Source organism: Homalodisca vitripennis, chromosome 1, assembly GCF_021130785.1.
Source record: "Homalodisca vitripennis isolate AUS2020 chromosome 1, UT_GWSS_2.1, whole genome shotgun sequence".
In the NCBI taxonomy this organism is placed as follows: Eukaryota; Metazoa; Arthropoda; class Insecta; order Hemiptera; family Cicadellidae; genus Homalodisca; species Homalodisca vitripennis.
The window spans coordinates 240,582,370-240,602,152 of NC_060207.1; positions in this window are offsets into that span (position 1 = coordinate 240,582,370).

The window sequence follows — 19,783 nt, forward strand, 5'->3', positions numbered from 1 at the left end:
AATTATTTTCCTCTGAAGTATTTTTCCCAAGAAATAAGAAGTATCTAAACAATATAATACAATGAAATACACTTTAAAAAATATTGTTTAGTTTTTGAGGTAAAAACTCAATAATAATGCAATAAGTAGAGTAGGCTCGTATGGGCCTATAGTATAGTTTTGTTTTGAGAAAATAAAATACACTGTTATTATGGAAAAACGTAAACAAGACAAGTTGTTATTAAATAATAAACAACAATTAAGGTTATTGTTGAGCTAAATTCAGCTATAATGTAGCAGAGGCTCTGGAAACATTATGCGCACGTACTACATGTAAACTGTCAGTGGTAAAGTATGGTAGTGTTGTGACAGTAACCATAAACCATGCATACATATGCGTGAGCAATGTTCAAATAGAAATTATAATAAACAATTGTGAGCAGTAAGTAGCTTTTTTTTCTTTTTAAGCTGAGACTAGAATATAGTGTTGACAAAATAAACATTTAATTTTGCAATAAGGGTGCAAGTCCTGCTCAAGGTAAAGTGTCAATAACCAAGATTGTTTATATTTAACCTGCTTAGAATAATGCGTATTACAAGTAGGGCTGATAACCAACAAGTATTGAGAAGCGGTAACCATTAAACATAGTAATCAGTTCACCTGTGCTGTAACAGTCTGAAAGCTTGTTTGTCAACAAAACAATGCAGTCGACAGAGCACCACAGCTGATATGATCAGACGTCACAGCTGATATGATCACAGCTGATATGACTGGAGAGGGGATTGGAAAATCGATATGCACGGACTTTGCAATCGTGAAAGAACCTGAAACCACACTTTGAAATATGCACTGTATATAGCTTATAAGAGTTGAGATTGCACTGATATTCACCAATGGACTAAAGTTCTTATTATCCGGCTCGAAGGACCATGAAAAGAATGGATTTTGGTTATAGAACCGTGAAATAATATTTTAGAGGCTCGACTAAGAAGGACCACTTCACACTAGGCAGTGAAGACGCCGAACACACTGATTTTAACAAGAGTTCACTATGTTACACATAATGAGTTTATGAACAGTGCATATTCAAATAAAGTGTATAAAATAAACAGTTACCTTTATTTTCATGAGAGGTACCTAACCGTAGTCTGCTGTTGTTGAGGGCCAGGTTGTGATCAGTAAGTGTTGGAAATAGGCTGCTGTCTTGTAGGCAGGCGTGAAGACGGAAGATGTCCTTCACGGATTTACTCACGCACAATACGACCGCAAACGAATAGTTTATAACACTGTGGCCAGTCCTGTAGAGCACGGTAGACGCGGGTGTCCGGGAGCAGAGACGTTCTGGTAGAGATTGCCAATCCAGAGCACTGACTTTAATGTTAATGTAAATGTACAACAAATAGAGATAAACTAATATTTAAATAAAAGAGTAACACATGGGGGAGAGAGTAAGTATGGTAAGCAGTGGCTAGAGAGTACATAAGTGCCCCAGGCGGGACCGAGAGTATAATGAGCAAGCGTGCCATCGCTTGCAAGGTAGGCAATTGATAAGTCAACCGTTGTGATTGGTTGGTGAGTTTACAGTAAACAGCTGATTCGGGAAACAATGGTTCATTGGTCTGTCACTGTACGTGAATATTTTAATCCAGTAAGGAATGGTATTGTAGGCACTAGGCCGCAGAAAGAGATATAGGATTAATGTAGTATATACAGTTTAGTAAACAAATTCAAATATAGAGTATAAATTGCCCAAAAAATATATACATAATTATTATTCTATAAAAGTAGCCTTTTCATATTAGGCAATAAAAAACAAGTTATTTAATGCAATAATACTTAACACTACATTAAAAGACTAGGTTTGGCCCAGCTTTACCTAAAATGTAGATGCACAACTCTAAGGAACACCTTTAAGGGAATCTATTGTCTAATAAAGTTTTCACTTCATTAACTTTATTTGAATCTTCCTTTTGGGAATTTTTAGATTACAGCCTTTTTGACAAATTGAGATATTAACATTCTGATATTTGCTATATGCATATTTTGCATTTTGATATTTTGAACTATGCAATATGGAGTAAACAGACAGTGTAATACAAAATTCTTAAAAGTGAAAATATTTAAGTGTGTTTTCACCAATCAAGAAACGTGAACTTACTTAAATTAACGATTAAATGTAAAGGGAAATTTGTATGGTTTATTAAATGTATGGGAGAGGTTTAAAACTCACTATATGATCTTGATAGTTATTAATATTTAAGATTATATTTGGTTTCTTATTACATTCAAAAGATTTGTTTGAAGATTTTTAAAAAAACCCTTAAATTTTAAACTAATTAGAGAGTTTATATGTATTTTGATATAACTAATTATAAACGTATACATACAGTGTACTACATCCTAATTTAGCTATCTATTGTATGAAGTAAAAGTTTGTAAAAGGCACACGATTCCAATGTAGATTCGTTATATATATTATTAATTATATTACCTAATCACAGTAAGAGTTAGCAATGACGGAATGAAACAATGCTGACGTCATGATAATACCGCTATTCTCCCGACAGAAACACAACGTCCACATAATTAGCTCTCCTGCTGAGACAACTAACAGCGTCCCCAGCTGTGATATCTGTAGACCGTTATCTCCTAGAGAGCTGCTTTGATAGGGCGGGTATCCTGTGAAGATACATCCCTCTGTTGATTTACTTCTCAATGCTTGGTTTAATAATATATCATGTTTCGGCCGTAAAATCATCGTTTACCATTGGACTTTAGGCAGTTCTCAGTGGTTGGTAATTCAGTGCACACCTTTTGTGACCTATATAATTTAGTTGTGTTTTAATAATTGGTGTTTTGTGTTTAATAAATCTTAGGTATGACGTCCCATGAAGTTGGCATAACATGATAATTGTGAGTCCTAACTTACGCGTGTCACAACGCTTCGAAATAATTTGTTTATTATAACCTAGATTTTATTTGGTTATCCACCAGAGAAAGAGGTCAGATACCAGCTATCGAAACGTAATTATACAGGTTTCTTGTATCATTGAACAATCACAAATGTTTGGGAAACATCAAGAAAATGTTGTATTGCTATCGGAATATAATTTTAAACTGCTGATAAAAAATGCAACCGATAGAGTTATTATGAAAATAAATTTTTAAAACGATAGCAGAGTCACCGCATTTAAGAGGCTCAGATAAAAATACTAATACACATGGCTCACCCAATTAACTGATTTTACGCCAGTTTCCGTTACGATCACCATTTGTTATTTACCTCTGGTCAGTTACCAGTATGTGGTTATTGCGTGCAATCACGTTTTATTCTGTATTTTTTATTTCAGTTTATAATATTTAGTGTTTGTCCTATGAATTGACTCTTTTAAGATAGTTTGTAATATAAAAAAAACAACAAATTTTTATAAAATTTAATTACAACGTAAATTAACTTCTCATTTATTGGAAAACATATTTAGTACTGTTTCTGCTTATTTTGTTTCAAATATAATATGTGCGCTACCTGCCAACTTAAAATAAACAAGTGCTCTGACCACAGAGACTGTTATTTCGTTGCTACTTTATTTCAAACATTCTTTACCTGGTCTCCAGAATAAAATGTTGTATTCCTTCTAACGTTATTATTTTGGTTTTTACACTACCCAAAATGTCTAAAAATATAATACTATTCCACTCCAGTTTAAAAATCTTACAAGTGTTTCCGAAGTATTTGATTGTTTCTAAAACATTTATTAACTACTTTACAGATTGTAACTAACAATGGCACTTATGTCATATAGTGTTAATGTCTTTAAACAAGTATTATTTCGGAGGTCTATATAATGAAAATAAAATTTAGTGAACATCAGTCAATTTTAAAAATGTATTATAATCTTTAGCATTGTCATATAAAAATCAGGGTGTTACATAAGCAGTAGAAATATGTGTTTTATATTTTATATCTGTTCGTTGTACAGGAAAAAACTTTGTCAGAATAAAATACCATAGCGTTATGAAAATCTTAAGTCAATCCAATGTTTTGAAAATATTAAAATACCAGTGATACATAATATGTGCCATACAGATATATCCCAGGGAAGTGAAGTGTATAAGGAGGATGACTAATCACAGGCTCTTGAATTCCAGTCACTATATCCTGCTCAATGTGCAGCAGACCGTGCTGTACTCTGTAGAGTGCTCCACCAAAGAGGAGAGAGGGTATTTTGGTTTAATAAGTTGGTAGTAATCCGATTATGTAAAGCTGAGCAATTCCCCACCCTTAGTTTTACTGTTAATTGGGTACTGAATAACTTAAAATGAAAGTGCGGTACATTCTTGAAACCAAAACTTGGGTATCTTATCGTGTGTAACAATATTTTAATGCACACTTAAGTTATTAAGTGAGATAATTTTTAAAAATGCAGTCATTGCTAAAGTACAGTTTTAATACTTAGGAATGTTCATAGGAAATCATATGCTACGTAATGAGAATATGTAACTGGATAGAGCATTTCATTATTGGTGTTACGGTTCAAAAATCCGGAGAACAACAATTGTCTTATAAGGTGGGCTCAGCGTGGAATTAAAAATCGCTGAATGAGGTTACATAGCGTATTTATAATAGTAATTAAAAGAGGAAAAGAGAGACTACACTACTATATGCTATGCTATATGCTATGGATACAATTACATAAACAAGACTGAATATTGTGTAATTGTGGCTACGAGAGGATAAAACAAGCATGTACAAAGCCATCATCAAGTATACATCATCAAGTGTATAGTGAAATCCGTCAGTCCGTAAGCGAGTATAACCCCTTTAAAGGTAAACTTGCACATGGCGGAAGCAACGAACATTTTGTCTTTTAATAGGCATTAGCTGAATTACATAGGTTATAAAGATTTTAAAAGATACCAAATATTGTGAAACTTCCAGCAGTAAATTTTTCAACGCAACCGGTGAACACATATGCGTGCACGGCCACTTTAAAGATAACGTTGTAGAATCCAGGAGCAACAAAGAAGTATTATCTCTCAACTGTGACATGTTTCGCGCTCCGGGATTGTGCAACCTATCTTTAAAGTGGTCGTGTCCGCTTATGCGTTAACCGCTTTCGTTGAAAGAACGTACCGTTGGAGTTGTTATAAAATTCCAAAATAGTTGGAAACAATTGTTAACAATAACAATATCTACGAGAATGAGTTGACGCCCACAATTTTCTGACATTGTGTGATGGATATACGAAACAACAGATGGATATACGAGACAATACATGGATATACGAGACAATAGATGGTTATACGAGACAACAGATACATATACGAGATATCAGATGGATATACAAGACAATAGATGGGTATACGAGACAACAGATGGATATACGAGACAACACATGGATATACGAGACAACAGATGGATGTACGAGACAACAGATGGATATACGAGTGAAGTTTAGTTGGTTATATCAATGAGATGATCAACACAGCCTATTAATTTTGGCATCTTGTCAAGCTGGACCCATTGAATCATTCCATTTTCTAATAGACTTGTTGAGTTACGAGATTAATTTATACGCCGAATAATATATTTAGAGAAGTTCACAGTCTGTTAACTTAGGAATTCTAAACAAATCAATGTAATAGACTTATACCGTAAAGGTATTACTACAGTAATACTGAATGGCATGTTTCTGTGATATACGAGTATTTTACTTTTAAGATAAAATACACATTTTAACAATCTAAGTCACAGTATTTTAAATATCGATCATTTTATTATACTTTTGTATTGAATTTGAATAACAAAATAATCATAGCGTAAATTATTAATAAAGTATAAACTTAATTGGAATACAATACAAAGAGAGAAATATGTATAAATGTAGTTTTTAACTATCTGTAAGTCATCAACACAAAATATCTGAATATAAAACTGTTTAAATAGCTGTCCATTGTAACTGCAGCCCGTACTTGAAATGGTGGTAAATATAATAATTGTTGAATAAAATACATAACCTAATGGGAATGGAATTAACCACCTAAATTCTAACTACCCTGCGTTTGACTCAACTACGAGAAACTTTGTTCAATTTATTTTCTTAACTGTCCTGTCAAGCCAGTCTCCATTTAACCACCTCTTTTTGTGGTTTAATATAATACGTCATCAAGTGAAGTGGTGTGGAGTTGACGCTCTTGGTGCAGAAATGACCACACATTATTTACTCAAGCACCTTTATAAGTGAGACTTATAAAACAACTTTTTAACATTTTATAGCAGCTAATACGGGTTTTGTTACAATAAACATAAGATACTATTATTATTTGATTAGAAATGTAAAAGATTAGGAAGACTGTTATATAGTTGTTTTTTTATGTAAGGGGAAATTTTTATCATAAAATCATTAAGAAAGACCTACTGAAAATTCAAATCTTAATTCTTCTCAATTTATTCCAAAATTAAACTTTATTCCTACTTATTATATTTTTCATAATGGCGGAAAAATTTCCAAATTATTTTATTTGCATATTGACACCATATGATATTTTAATATTAACTATGATGAAAATAATTTAAATATTTATTTGTGGTGTCACCTTACGATGAAACTTTTTGGTTTCGAAACCCCTCATCCAAGAAATAATCTATATTGGAATTATCGTTTTCATAACATTTACAACTATCCACAATTTGTTTACTTATCCTGCTGGGTAATTAAATACCTATAAGAGTTCCGTTGAGCTGTTTAAACAGCCCTCATGTCCATGAAATAATTAATTGGTAAAATGAGACTTCTCGAGCAATAACAAACTGAGCCTATGCTTTTTCAGACTGATTCAATTCACACATCGTTTTCACGATCCATAAAGTACCAAAGTCGTTTAAGATAATATCGCCATTCTGAAATGCGTTTCCGATGCCATTATATCTACTTAACGAGTCACATATCCTGAAGTAGCACTAACGAACAGAAGTCTCATATGGATGGTTTGCTCTGGAGTTGCGAGATCTATTTATTTTATCCTGATATTGTAACAAACTATACAACCTTTTATAGAAAGATATATAATAACTGCAATACATCTGAGATAGCAGGGAGTTAGAGCTTATTTAAAACGTCGATTCCAACTAGGTCAGGAAAATTCCAGTCCATTCCATTCCTGACTGGCATGTAGCCTAACCTACACAAGCTCGACCGCTATATCTGTGCAAATTTGGTCTTTATTTCAGACGCTTGTTCGTATTACTATTGGACTGGAAAAACGTAAAAATTAGCCTTTTCTGATTTTACCATAAAATAAACACATCACTCATAAACATCTTGCAATAAAACATATTTAAGACAGTAGAATGTTACCCAAATTACGTTGGAAATCGGTATTTCTATCATTATTCGAAATTTTTTAAAACAATTGTAAAATTTACCTTTGATAGTAACATAACTCTTTTTTCGTATGTAATTATTGTCTGATTTAAAATTAGTAAATGTTTTTGCTATCGTTATAAAACACACAAAAACTACTCGATTATTAACTAACGAAAACTAACATTTCCAATAATTAATGTAATAAACAAGACACACCTTTGTTCCTTACTTATTCTTCATCTTGTCACCATTATAAATATACTATTATATACATATATGTGAATGAATGGGCTTTTATTAATACTTTAGGTTGGATGGATTCCTCTAAGTTTTGATATAAAAATGTGATATTTTATAATAAATGTAGTTTTTTTTAGCTAAAACCTTTTTTAATCTAAACTCATAGTTGTTCTAACCTTCGAAACAATGAAACAGTGCTATATTATACAAGATAAAGTGAGCAGTACTGTTTCAGAAGGATCTGCGATGCTAAGATCTTTGTGATGAATGAATTAGGCTATCAACTAATCTACAGTACAATGAATTAAGCTTGTGAGGGTAGCGGGTCGATATCTCTTATGTATTTTTAATATTTTAAAGCCAAGAGATGCCTGGAAGAAACAAAGTTTGCGATGCTGTGTCTACTGTTTGACGGTAAAAATCGAACGGCCAAAAGGATTTCCCGAATTATCTATACGGAAAACAAATTATAAATAGTATCATTAATATTTAAAAGTAATTTTTGGAATTATCTAACATTGAAACATTAAAGTCTACATTTCTTTAGTGAAAAAGTGTTGAATTAGAGACAAAATCCTATTTATAATGCTGTGTAAACTTTATTCACATGTTAACTTGCTTTTCCTCTTAATTCTTCAATACTATCACGACAACAGTACAAAACATTGATCCGAATCAAATTGTTGGAATATTCCAAATTCCGTTTCTATCATCTTTAACACCTAAGAAAAGTGCTTATCCATCAACAACCTGCTTGCAAAATGAATCATCCCTTGAACACCAATTTAACAGACCAATCGATTCTGCGCTTTCGAATTATCTTTATATTGAGTTCAAATCATTGTAAATATCCATGTTCCTATAATATATTTATGGTATCAGACATGTCTCTTAAACATTATTAGTACAAATCCGGCTCACATATTCCCCTTTCGTTTAGGTCTCAATTCACGGCACGGAAGTGTTTTTACTAAGCGGACCAATTTTCATAAATGACTCCATTACTTGAGAAGTCTTAGATTATTATATACACAGTATTATTTGTTCATTCCACTTTTTCATTTTGTCATTATGTTCATCTAAGGCCAATGTGAAATTAATTATTTAACTTGCTAAAAGAGTGTACGTAGAGTTGAACACACCAATCTGTTTCTGAGTGTAAACACCATTAACCTAAAACTTCAGGTAAAATACTACAGTTTAATATTGAGATAACATTTACTTGACTTAATTACTTGCTGTAAAACTAGCTGGACCAAACTTAATTTCATTAAATCTGTTAAGATTGATATTAAACATTTTGTTGTGCTGTCTTTCTGTTCACATGATATCTCGAGCACAATCTTTGTAATTTGTAACTTGTAACCTTTGAATTGTGCATAAAGCGTAATTTATTTAAAGAAAGAACTAGTGAGATGATAGTGCATGTTACTGCATGGAAATTATCAAAACTTTGGCGAACATTTCACATTGTTCTTATGAGTAACCGTATTGGTAACGAGAAACTGACAGCATAAACAAATTTGTTAATACCTGAGCCCACGTATACAAAATTGTCGTGTAATGTTTATTATATTTTATGGGTTGGCCGGTAAGACTTTTAAAACATTCCATCGGGTCCCACGATATTCCATTGAGTAGTTTATTTTTATATAGACAATATAGAGGTTGATTATTGTGCATGACCCTACATGATTTGGCTGAGCTTTTAATTAGAGTAATATCTCCATAATGAATTTGGCTGTAAACTTTTTAAAGGTGTCGAATATTTAGCTTAGACACCTTTAAGGGTCTTAGAAAATGTTTTCCATTGGATATCACAAGAATGGATATAGGTTGGGGACGGGTGTGTGTCTGAACCGCAGTACATCTTCAGGAGGATTTCTTTGGAAGGTTTTAAATTTTCCATTGAATTACGTACACAAGAATTAGTTCGATGAAAGTATATTTCTACCCGTGGGATTTAACTAAGCTTCAATGAAGCCTTAGTATACTTATTAATCTGGCAGACTGGGGGATGAAAAAGTGTTTCTCTTTGCGATTTTCAGTCTGTTCACAGGTCATTTGGAAGATTAAATAAACTATGAAATTGAGTAAAGACTGTTAAGTGAAACGTGGCTTAATACTGCCTTGTTATAACAAAAGAAATGCAATACTTGACAGTTTATTTATATTTTTTAAGGTCTTACTGTTTTATTATGCAATAATTTATTACTCTACTTTAAAAATTGTGTTACATGACCTACGCATTTTTATTGAAGTAATAGTAGAGAGAATTCCGGTGGTCTTCTGAATGATTATAATGGACAATGAGTTATTTCGATTATCTTGAATTTCCAAATCCGATTACAGTAGCTGATTTGCTAGATAAGGAACAAATAATAATTGTCCCAGGAATGTTTTGACTTGAAAAACATTCTATTGAAACGTAAGAATTGAGAAAATTGGAAAAGTTCAGTCTCGCCCCTTCGTAAAGCCGCGAGTAACAAAGGGTGGATTGAAAAACGAGATCGACATTCGTGCCGAGACTTCAACTTCTCCTGCATTTTGTTTGGTTTAAATCGCACTTTGAGTCTTATTGTACGAGAGGCAGTTTTCTTTCCTGAAGTGGTTACACTCGGTCATATAATTTTTACAAGTTCTCTTGTATATGCTAGTTGCTCTGTAGTCTGTTTGACTTGTAATAAAAAACTATGTAACTAAAGACATACATATATTAATAAAACATATATTCCTCATCCTGCATTCACACAGATATATTCTGACACCTAAACCGGAATAATATTCTTCGGGTATTTTAAAACCTCTGAGGGATTTAAACATTACTTCATGGGGTTTTATATACTGTTCTCCTTCAGATTTCTTCTCAGTTGGTAAATAATATTTATATTTAATTTGAGAACATACTGCTTTAAAATAAAAATTACTGGACAACACTGCTTTTATAATTATAACTGGATATTTTTAGCTTCGTACAATTACGTCTATTTGTAACGTTTTTCCTTCAGTTATTGCTATGTTATAACTTAAACTTAAAAAAGATAGACATAATCTATTTGACCTAACCTATATATTATCGTGTTGCTGGAATAATGTGCGATTATAGCTAGTTCTTCACCGAGATGCGTAGATACCTTCACTGAGCTAATCTGTCGCTTAGAATTTGAATTATGTTGGATATTATTTAGTAGGCCTTATTTTGACCATTAAATGCAATATAAGGTATTCTCGTTATAGTCCTCAATAACTACAGAACAATATTGTGAAATTTATTCACATATCGTTTTTATTGATTCTCGTCACTCTCATACGAACCTTCAATACAGTAAAAATATATCAACTTGACCAGATATATTTTTCATTTATATCATTCCATACTTATCTACTAATAGCACAGTCAATACACTTATAACCGAAGGAGTTTTTTAAACATAAGAATGTATACATTTTCTTGATCGGAGGTACAATGTAAAAACTACTAAGGCATAATAATTTCTTCGACTTTTATAACTGTGTTTGCTAGAAGTTGATATTTTATTTTTTGCTAAAGTAGGGTTCTTAGATTTACGTATGTAGTGTACAAGTTTTATTAATGGGGCCAGCAATGCTAACGATGTCATACTCCCCGAAATACCTCAGATCGGAAGTGAATTAAATAAGTGCCGGAAATAGGTCCTTTTTAACTGATATAGAATTCTCAGAAATTCGTATGTATATATTCTTGTTGTTATAGTAAAATAAACTCTAATATAGATTCTCAAATGTAATTTTATTCAAGAAAATGAACCTGAATCTTATACAGTTTTTTATTGTTTATTTTCACATTCTTTCAAATTTCTCAATCATAAACACTAAAATTATATATAATTTAAATATGTAAACTTGTGACTCAAAACTATCATAGATCATAAGTACTTTCACCCAGACATTCAAAACCGCGGACTTAGACATTACGATTACTTCCCATTGGTGTAAAAATATTGCAAGTGTAACTGAAATTGTTGAAACTGTTTATCCAAATGTTATACGTTTATTTATTTATTTTATTTATAAGATTGTGTTATGGATATTTATTTTAAAATTCAGACTATGACTTCAGGGTACCAAAAACACTATTCAAATTAAATTTACTATTTTCTCAGTTAATAGATCAAGTAACATTGCGATGAATGCGACGAGTTCCAAGACAAGTCAGCGCTAACTTTTCCAAGAACCTGCGTCATGAATATTTAACTATATCTGATTTCATCGGCTCAGTACTACATTCTTTACCTTTAATGGCAGCTATATTGGTTTAGTTTTTAAATATTGAAATTCCAAGATAACTAATTTAAAGTACTTGCCGGAATTTAAAGTTTTATATATATATATATGTGTGTGTGTGTGCGTGCGTGTGCGTGTGCGTGCGTGCGTGCGTGCGTGTGTGTGTGTGCGTGTGTGTGTGTGTGTGTGTGTGTGTGTGTGTGTGTGTGTGTGTTGTGTGTGTGTGTGTGTGTGTGTGTGTGTGTGTGTGTGTGTGTGTGTGTGTGTGTGTGTGTGTGTGTGTGTGTGTGTGTGTGTGTGTGTGTGTGTGTGTGTGTGTGTGGTGTGTGTGTGTGTGTGTGTGTGTGTGTGTGTGTGTGTGTGAATTTTGATATGAGATGATCAGTCATTTGTTGTCTTCACTATACATCGACTACTCTTCATGTTTATTATACAAAAAATTATATTTAACGTAAAACAACTAGAGCAGTAACTATATGTCATCTCGATACTCAATTATCAGGTCATGTCATTATCTGTATAAATAATATATGATTTATCCAACCACAAGTTTTAATATACACTAAAAGAACTTTTGAGTGGTATTTTGCTTAAACTTCGAACAAATACAGACACATTCATTTAATTCAGAATTCATTGTTGTTATATCTTCATAATAAACGTTTCTTAGACCCTAAGATTGGTTTTAATTTTTATTTTCAGCAATACATGTTTTTAAGAGGGACCAAAATAGCAAATTTCTCCTATGCAGTGTCGTTACTAAACTTACCGACATATACACTTATTACAAGCTTAAATTCTTTTCTATAAAATATCGTAAGATTTTTCTATTTAAATATACACGCGAATAAAAGTTTTCTTTCATACTTTTTGGCCATTGAGTTTTCTACATATACCGCCGCTACGGTAGAAAGAGCTGATTCAATCTGAATGTTCTATTTAGCTATAAAGAGATTTAAAAAATGACGGACACAAAGAAGCTCAAAACAAAATCCTTACCTCGTTAATTATTGTGCACTTGAAGAGACTATAGCATATGCTATTCTTTTTAATACGATTGATTATTAAATGTAAGTAGAATTTTTAACGGGTATGAATGTTATTTGTCTAAAAAGGATTCGCTAAGGTACCCTTAAAATTCTAAGCCTTTTGTAAGAAATGGATACTAGATCAAGAAAGCTGGTATCAGTGGCTGCACATAGTAAGAGTGCATTTGAGAGGGGTCCAGGTGCAAAAGAATTCAACAAATTACCATTGGATATTAAAAATGAGCACAATTTAATAAATGAAATAATGAAATAATGATTTGCTAATAATGAAATGCTATTACTGTGTAAAGATTTGAATTAACGAATAAAGATCTTGAATCTTAGATCAATGGTACAGACAGACAGCTGATTCTCTGGACGTCAAATACTAGAACTGACTGCAATAGGGTAGAACAGTTGACACCTAATTTCTTCAGCCAATTATTTATTTATTTATTCTTCCAACGGAATTACACCACTTGTACATGTAATAAGTAATTAATTGTAAGTATGTAATTGATTGGATCGTCGCAGCCCAATCAGAAGCGTCGGTATTAATGTGATGTGTGCTTCGGAACGGGTCGTACATAAGAGCTTCATCTCGTGATATTTACGAGTTTTTCAGTCTTTAGCGTATTATTTGGTTGTGTCCAAATTTTTTTGAGTCCATAAACCGTCCTGGGTAGGGTTGTACACAAATAAATAATTTATATTTGAGTTAATATTTTCACAGGGGAAATTATTATTAACTAATTGGGTAGGTTTTTTTTTACAAAGAACTTGTATTATTTTAATAAAATTTGTATATGAAAATTTGGAACATAGAGAAGTTAATAATGGAAGATTGTAATATATCACAAGTAAGTTCAAGTTCTTAATTTTAATATTATTTAAAAAATGCTTGCAGATGAAATAAAAAATTCAACAGTGAGAATAGACTAATACATCGTAATATTTAATTTCAAAGTAAATAATTTTACAATCTATATAGTTTAGTTATACTTTGAATCAGAGCTAACTGTAACAGAAAGTTAATCACATGGCAAGAATTTGTTCAAACAAGTTTTAGTTAAATATAGTTTTGCTTCTATTATAGAATGAGACCATTTTTTTATTTGATTGATAAAGGTTTTATTTCATAAGAAAACTTTAGTAAAGTTTAATTTTTGATCAATTAATAATTTTGAGTCAAGAAGTAACGAATATTAATTTAATTAACTGAAGACCTTTTTAGTGAAAGCTTTTGTGAAGACAAGTGTTCCTGTATCCAATAATAAATCGAAATATTTTGAATTTCGGATCAAGATTATTTTATTGAATAGTTCAATTTTGAATATATTCGGATAACTCGGCTGGTTTTTACAAGAGAAGAATTTAAAATAAACTATTTCAATTAGAAGAAACCTAAACTAGTATACCATAGAACCCCCAAGCTATCATCAAATGTGAAAGACATATCCGGAATCTGAGTAACATACTAACATGTTTATGTAATGAAAATAGGAAACAATTACACAGCTAATTATCCAAAATACAGCAAAGTATTGATTCACGTGTAACTAGTGCTACGGGTTACTCAAGTGTTTACATTTTATTAAATTATAAAGCTTGCAATCTTTTATTAAATTATAAAGCTTGCAATCATTTGGTGTTGACATGGGGACGGAAATAAATTTATTACAATAAATTTGGTTTTAATGAGGCGAAAGTATTGGTTGTTATATTATTAAATTAAAGGAAATATTAATATCTAAATTTTTAATTTATAATGGTACAATTTGACTCATAAAGTTATAAACGGAGAAACATTGTCTATTGCTAGATTCGAGGTCTTAGACTCCAATATCAGAATAAATATAGGGGACCGTTTAAAATAGTGGTGGTGATATGTGATTGAAATTTCATAGTCGAGCATACGAATGATTGAACCCAAATAAAACATTGCAATGTCCAGGATTTTAAGGAATTTAATACTGAGCCAATACAATGGAATAATTACAATCAATTTAAGGAAGGATGTATAATATTTTCTCTTGCAGTTATTATTCTATTCGATTAAAAATAAAAAAAAAATTAAAACAGAATTCATTATTATCAAGATATAAAAAGTAATTGTTATTATGTATACAGAAAAACATATAATTATAATTAAATCAAATAGAGAATGTACTTGATCAAGAGTTAATAGCTTGAACTATTTAGTTGATAATTAAATTATATAACTATAAGTTTGTCAAGATAGTAAATAATTTAACCTGGCCTTTTGGGAAATGTCTGTATAGAGACAACAATAATATTTCTTAATCTTAAGTACATCGTATTGTTACATCTTGTGTGCAAATTTTATTAGTTTTTCATTACAGTACTATATATATATATATATATATATATATATATATATATATATATATATATATATATATATAAAATAGCACGCACAACGAACATTAAAAATTTAAATCGAAACAATGAATCAATTTAGTACCATTTTAGATTGTTTTTACTTGTGAGATGCAGGATAAGCGCATATGCTAAAATAAAATGTTATGTAAATGACAGTAAGACTATGGAATCGAGAAAATTGAAAAAGTTTGTCCGGCCCCTTTGTAAAGCCGCGAGTAACAAAAAGAGGATTGAATATCGAGATCGACATTCGTGCCGAGCCTTCTACTTCTGCATCTTGTTTGCCCTGAGGCTTAAATTGCACTTTGAGTCAGATTGAACAAGAAAGAGTTTTTTTCCTAGAGAGGGTGAATTCATTCCACATTTTTCACGACCTTAACTACTCAGAGCAGTTTTATTTTGAAAGTTTATTCCTTTATAACTTTTTTACCATGCTATGGTAAATTACATAACTCTAATAAGGGAGAGATAACGTCAAAGTACTCTACGTTAATGCAGAAATGTTATGAATACCTAGGACTTAGTATATGACCTATGAAGTTGGTCGTAAGGATAAAAAATTACTAAGCTGAACTTATTCTATGGCAGGCCCCTACATCAGCCTACCCAATGGTTATAATTTTTAAAGTCAGTAGCATTTATTTCGAGAAAATAAATTACTAATGCCCAAATACGTTTAGATGACTAATTCCGTCTTCGAAGATGTCTGAATGTTTTCTAATATTTATAGATACAGACTTGGTGCTTAATCAAGCATCATATTTTAAATTAGCAGAAAATAGGGAGCAGTACGTGTTTGAAATACCAGTTCAATAAACTATATTAATAAAAATAACTTTAATCTAACCATAACAATTCAGAATACACAATATCCTGGCATATTTTAAGAGACAAGTATACATATCAGAAGCTTGCAAGTACAAGAACATAAAAGTCGGTGACGAAGAAGCTTAAACGCACTCTTTCCATAATGTCTACATCTGAGAAATATAGACGTTTCATCAGTTTGACAAGTAAGTGCACTATGACTTTTAAACACGATCGTCAAGCATGACGTAGCTTTCTAGCATCATTTTTTGAAGTGACATCATTTTACTACTTCAAAAAATAAATAATATTAATGTCAGCTTTAAACATGAAATATAAATGCTATAGTACTAATAAATTACATATTAATAGGTACTGAAAATGGGTACAATCCCGATGCAGATGTGTTGGGTACATTTACACTTAGTAACGTGGATCGCATATGGCATATATACACATCTGAGTAATGTGTAGCAATTTATGACAATGGCCGATAAAACACGAAATTCACACATTTTCATTGAATGGATCAAATACAACAACCGAAACAACAAACCAGATTGTCAAGAATATTGGCACAATATCCGATAACGAGCAGCCTGGAACCCAAGCAAGAAATATTTTGTTGATTTACAATGCCTCTATCGATTCATGCCTCACAATCCACCAGCAGAGTAACATTGATATTAGATGCAGGCATTGCAGTAACATTGGCATTAGATATTAGGTGTAATGCCGTGAGAATCGGTATGGTTATTAAGGTTGTTTAAAGATCGTTTGGTGACGATCGAAGTTTTGAAAGGATAACAGTATTTCGGACATTTGCCATCGTTACAGTTAGAACTAAAGTTAGCTATCGTTACAAAACATAACACAAGGTTTGGAGGATTTGAACCTATCCTCTTCGTCAGGGGGAGGTATACTAGGGTTCACACATACCCAAAAGCTGTTTGGAGTCCGGTGCAGGCGTTGTCACTGCACAGGATGCAAGTCCCGAGCACAAGTCACAAGTACGAGGATAACAATCACACATCACACTACCAAAAATTACTGTTCGGTTATAAATATTATCACTATTTTCAAATTATGAAATATAACTTAACTTATATCAATAGTTGAAAAGACTTAAATTCATCAATCTCTTTTGAATGATCTTCCCTTGATTTTTCGTGCTTAGTTTTGTTTTGCTTTGTTTTTTTAGGAAGTTCCGTTTTTAATAGTTGGAGGAGGGGAGTTTTCAAAATTAATATATGATTATGATAATGAAGGTAATAAAGATGATCAATATAAACAATGAACTTATCCTAATTTGGATCATCATAATAAACTTCTGTAATAATATGGTAACATGACATTGGTACGAGTCATTATATCTTTATCTTGTAAATTGCACCGAAATTAAAGTAAAAATTACGAACAACATAAACTAATTATATAAATTAATTTTAATGTATGACAGATTTTGGTGTACTAACTCTTTTACTTTTTTGAAATGAAATTTTCCTTTTTGAAATCCTTTTTGAAAATGTACTCACGTTAATTGCTTCATAGTTCTTTATAATTCTACTTTCAAAGAACATTATTTATTCAGTTTAAATACTATTTAAATAATACTAGTTACATTTTGAGAGAAAAGGTGGATACTTTTAGAAATCATCCATAAAAAAAGAATATAGAAAATTGTATATCGAAACACAAAACTATATATACTTGTATACGTACAAACTAATTACACGTGAATTGGTCTAACCAAACCAAGAACCTGAGACATAAATCAACATTGATTTTTTTCAAGTCATCTTGAGAGTTATTTATAACAGAAATATAGTACATAATTTTGATAATTTATATCTGAAAACGAAGGACAACTTTATGCTACAGGAATATGCTAATTTTACGTAAAGTGCAATACATAAAGTCAGTCTTTAACAAATGTATAAAGTGTTATAAACCATTAAATATATATCTATAATAAACATAACTATTAGGGAAAATATAAATTGAAACATAATCCGAATTAAAACTTCATATTGAACACAATTTTAATTAAATTTTAAAACTAATTTTATGATATTAAATTATAGAATCAAATATACAAGTTTATATTATTGGAATCGCACTTCCCTATATAAACAGTGCGGTTAACTGTTATTTAATTAAAAGATTAGTACATAATATAGCTTACAGTCCCTCTTTATACTAAGTGGAACTGTATAGTTTATTGCATGTAACTGAAATCCTACACTATGCGATTTACAATATATAATATCTCATTACGTTCTATAAGTATCATAAGCCTTATTGTAAAATTATAACACTCGTTTTAATATTTACAATTAACTATTTCAAAATCAATCAGTCCGGTTATGCTTGTATCGGCAGTTTAATCAATTCATGAAGAGAAGTTAAATGTTCTTTTTTATGCAGTACAATAATCTGTTGGATTTAATATTGAAAAATCAACTTTACAAAAACAATTTAGATGTTTAATTTATTTTAATATCTAATTGATAATTTACTCAATTTATTGCATCACGTCCAGCTACCATCTGGTTAAGCCGTTACCGTCTTGGATGATTAAGAGTATCTTAACGCTTAATGTCAGCCAGTGAATCTTTATAACATACTGTCAGTTTCAATTATATACTTATGAATCACACATATAAAGAAATTTCAATGATACTGAATTTCAGGATTTCTTCTTAAATTTCTATTACATACTCTATTCAAAAGAACATTGGTTCAATATTGGACGACGATATATAGTCAAAACCTTGAAACCTAGTAAAATACACGCTGTGATTAAAAAGTTTATACTTTTTCATTGTATATTCTATTGTTTTCATAGTTGATTTTGCCTTGTTTCCCAACCACGATGATTTATAATACAGATTAGAGGAGCCTACTTATGTAAAAAGACAAGTGACGGTTTTTATAACAGAATTTAAATTTATAGTAAAAGTTAGATAGTAACTCTGCCTTTTATATTTCATTCTTAATATTTGCTAAAAACTGACAAATAATTTTAATATTTTAGAAATTTTAGAGATTGAATTGGTACATTAGCTAAAAAACACAGTTCATCACAGTTCACTGGTACAGTTCTTGCCGACTGCTTCATGTTTAAACACAATTGTCCAAGGTACAAGTACTTACTTAATTGTTGAAATCTAAAAACGGCGTAAAAACTAATGGTTAATCATAGAACTTACACATTATAAGTGTAAACATATTTTGAAATAGTGGGTAAAGTAATTAAACAGACAATACTGGTAAGATTGTACTGTAATAAAACCAAACATCAATGTTTAAACCGAACAGTTTATTACATATGATAGGTTCATTCAATTAATATTTTACAATGGAAGGTTAACTGGAGCTAACTCAGCATAGGTATGATAGATGTTTCAATTAATTGATGATCCCTATTTGGCCTAAATTAGCTTTTTATAGGAGAGTATGTTTGTGAGACCTATTTAATTTTAAGTTAGAAACTCAGACTAATTATTATTCAATATAAACATGTACATATCTGATAAAAATTAAACTACGACGATTTCAGCTATCTAAATCTTTAAACTGCAGATGAGTCCTTCATTAATATCATTTGAAGTTAGTTTAACACCAGATCATACCTAAAATGTACACTCCGTAATAATATTTGTATGACTGAGTGAATCTTTGCATCATTCTAC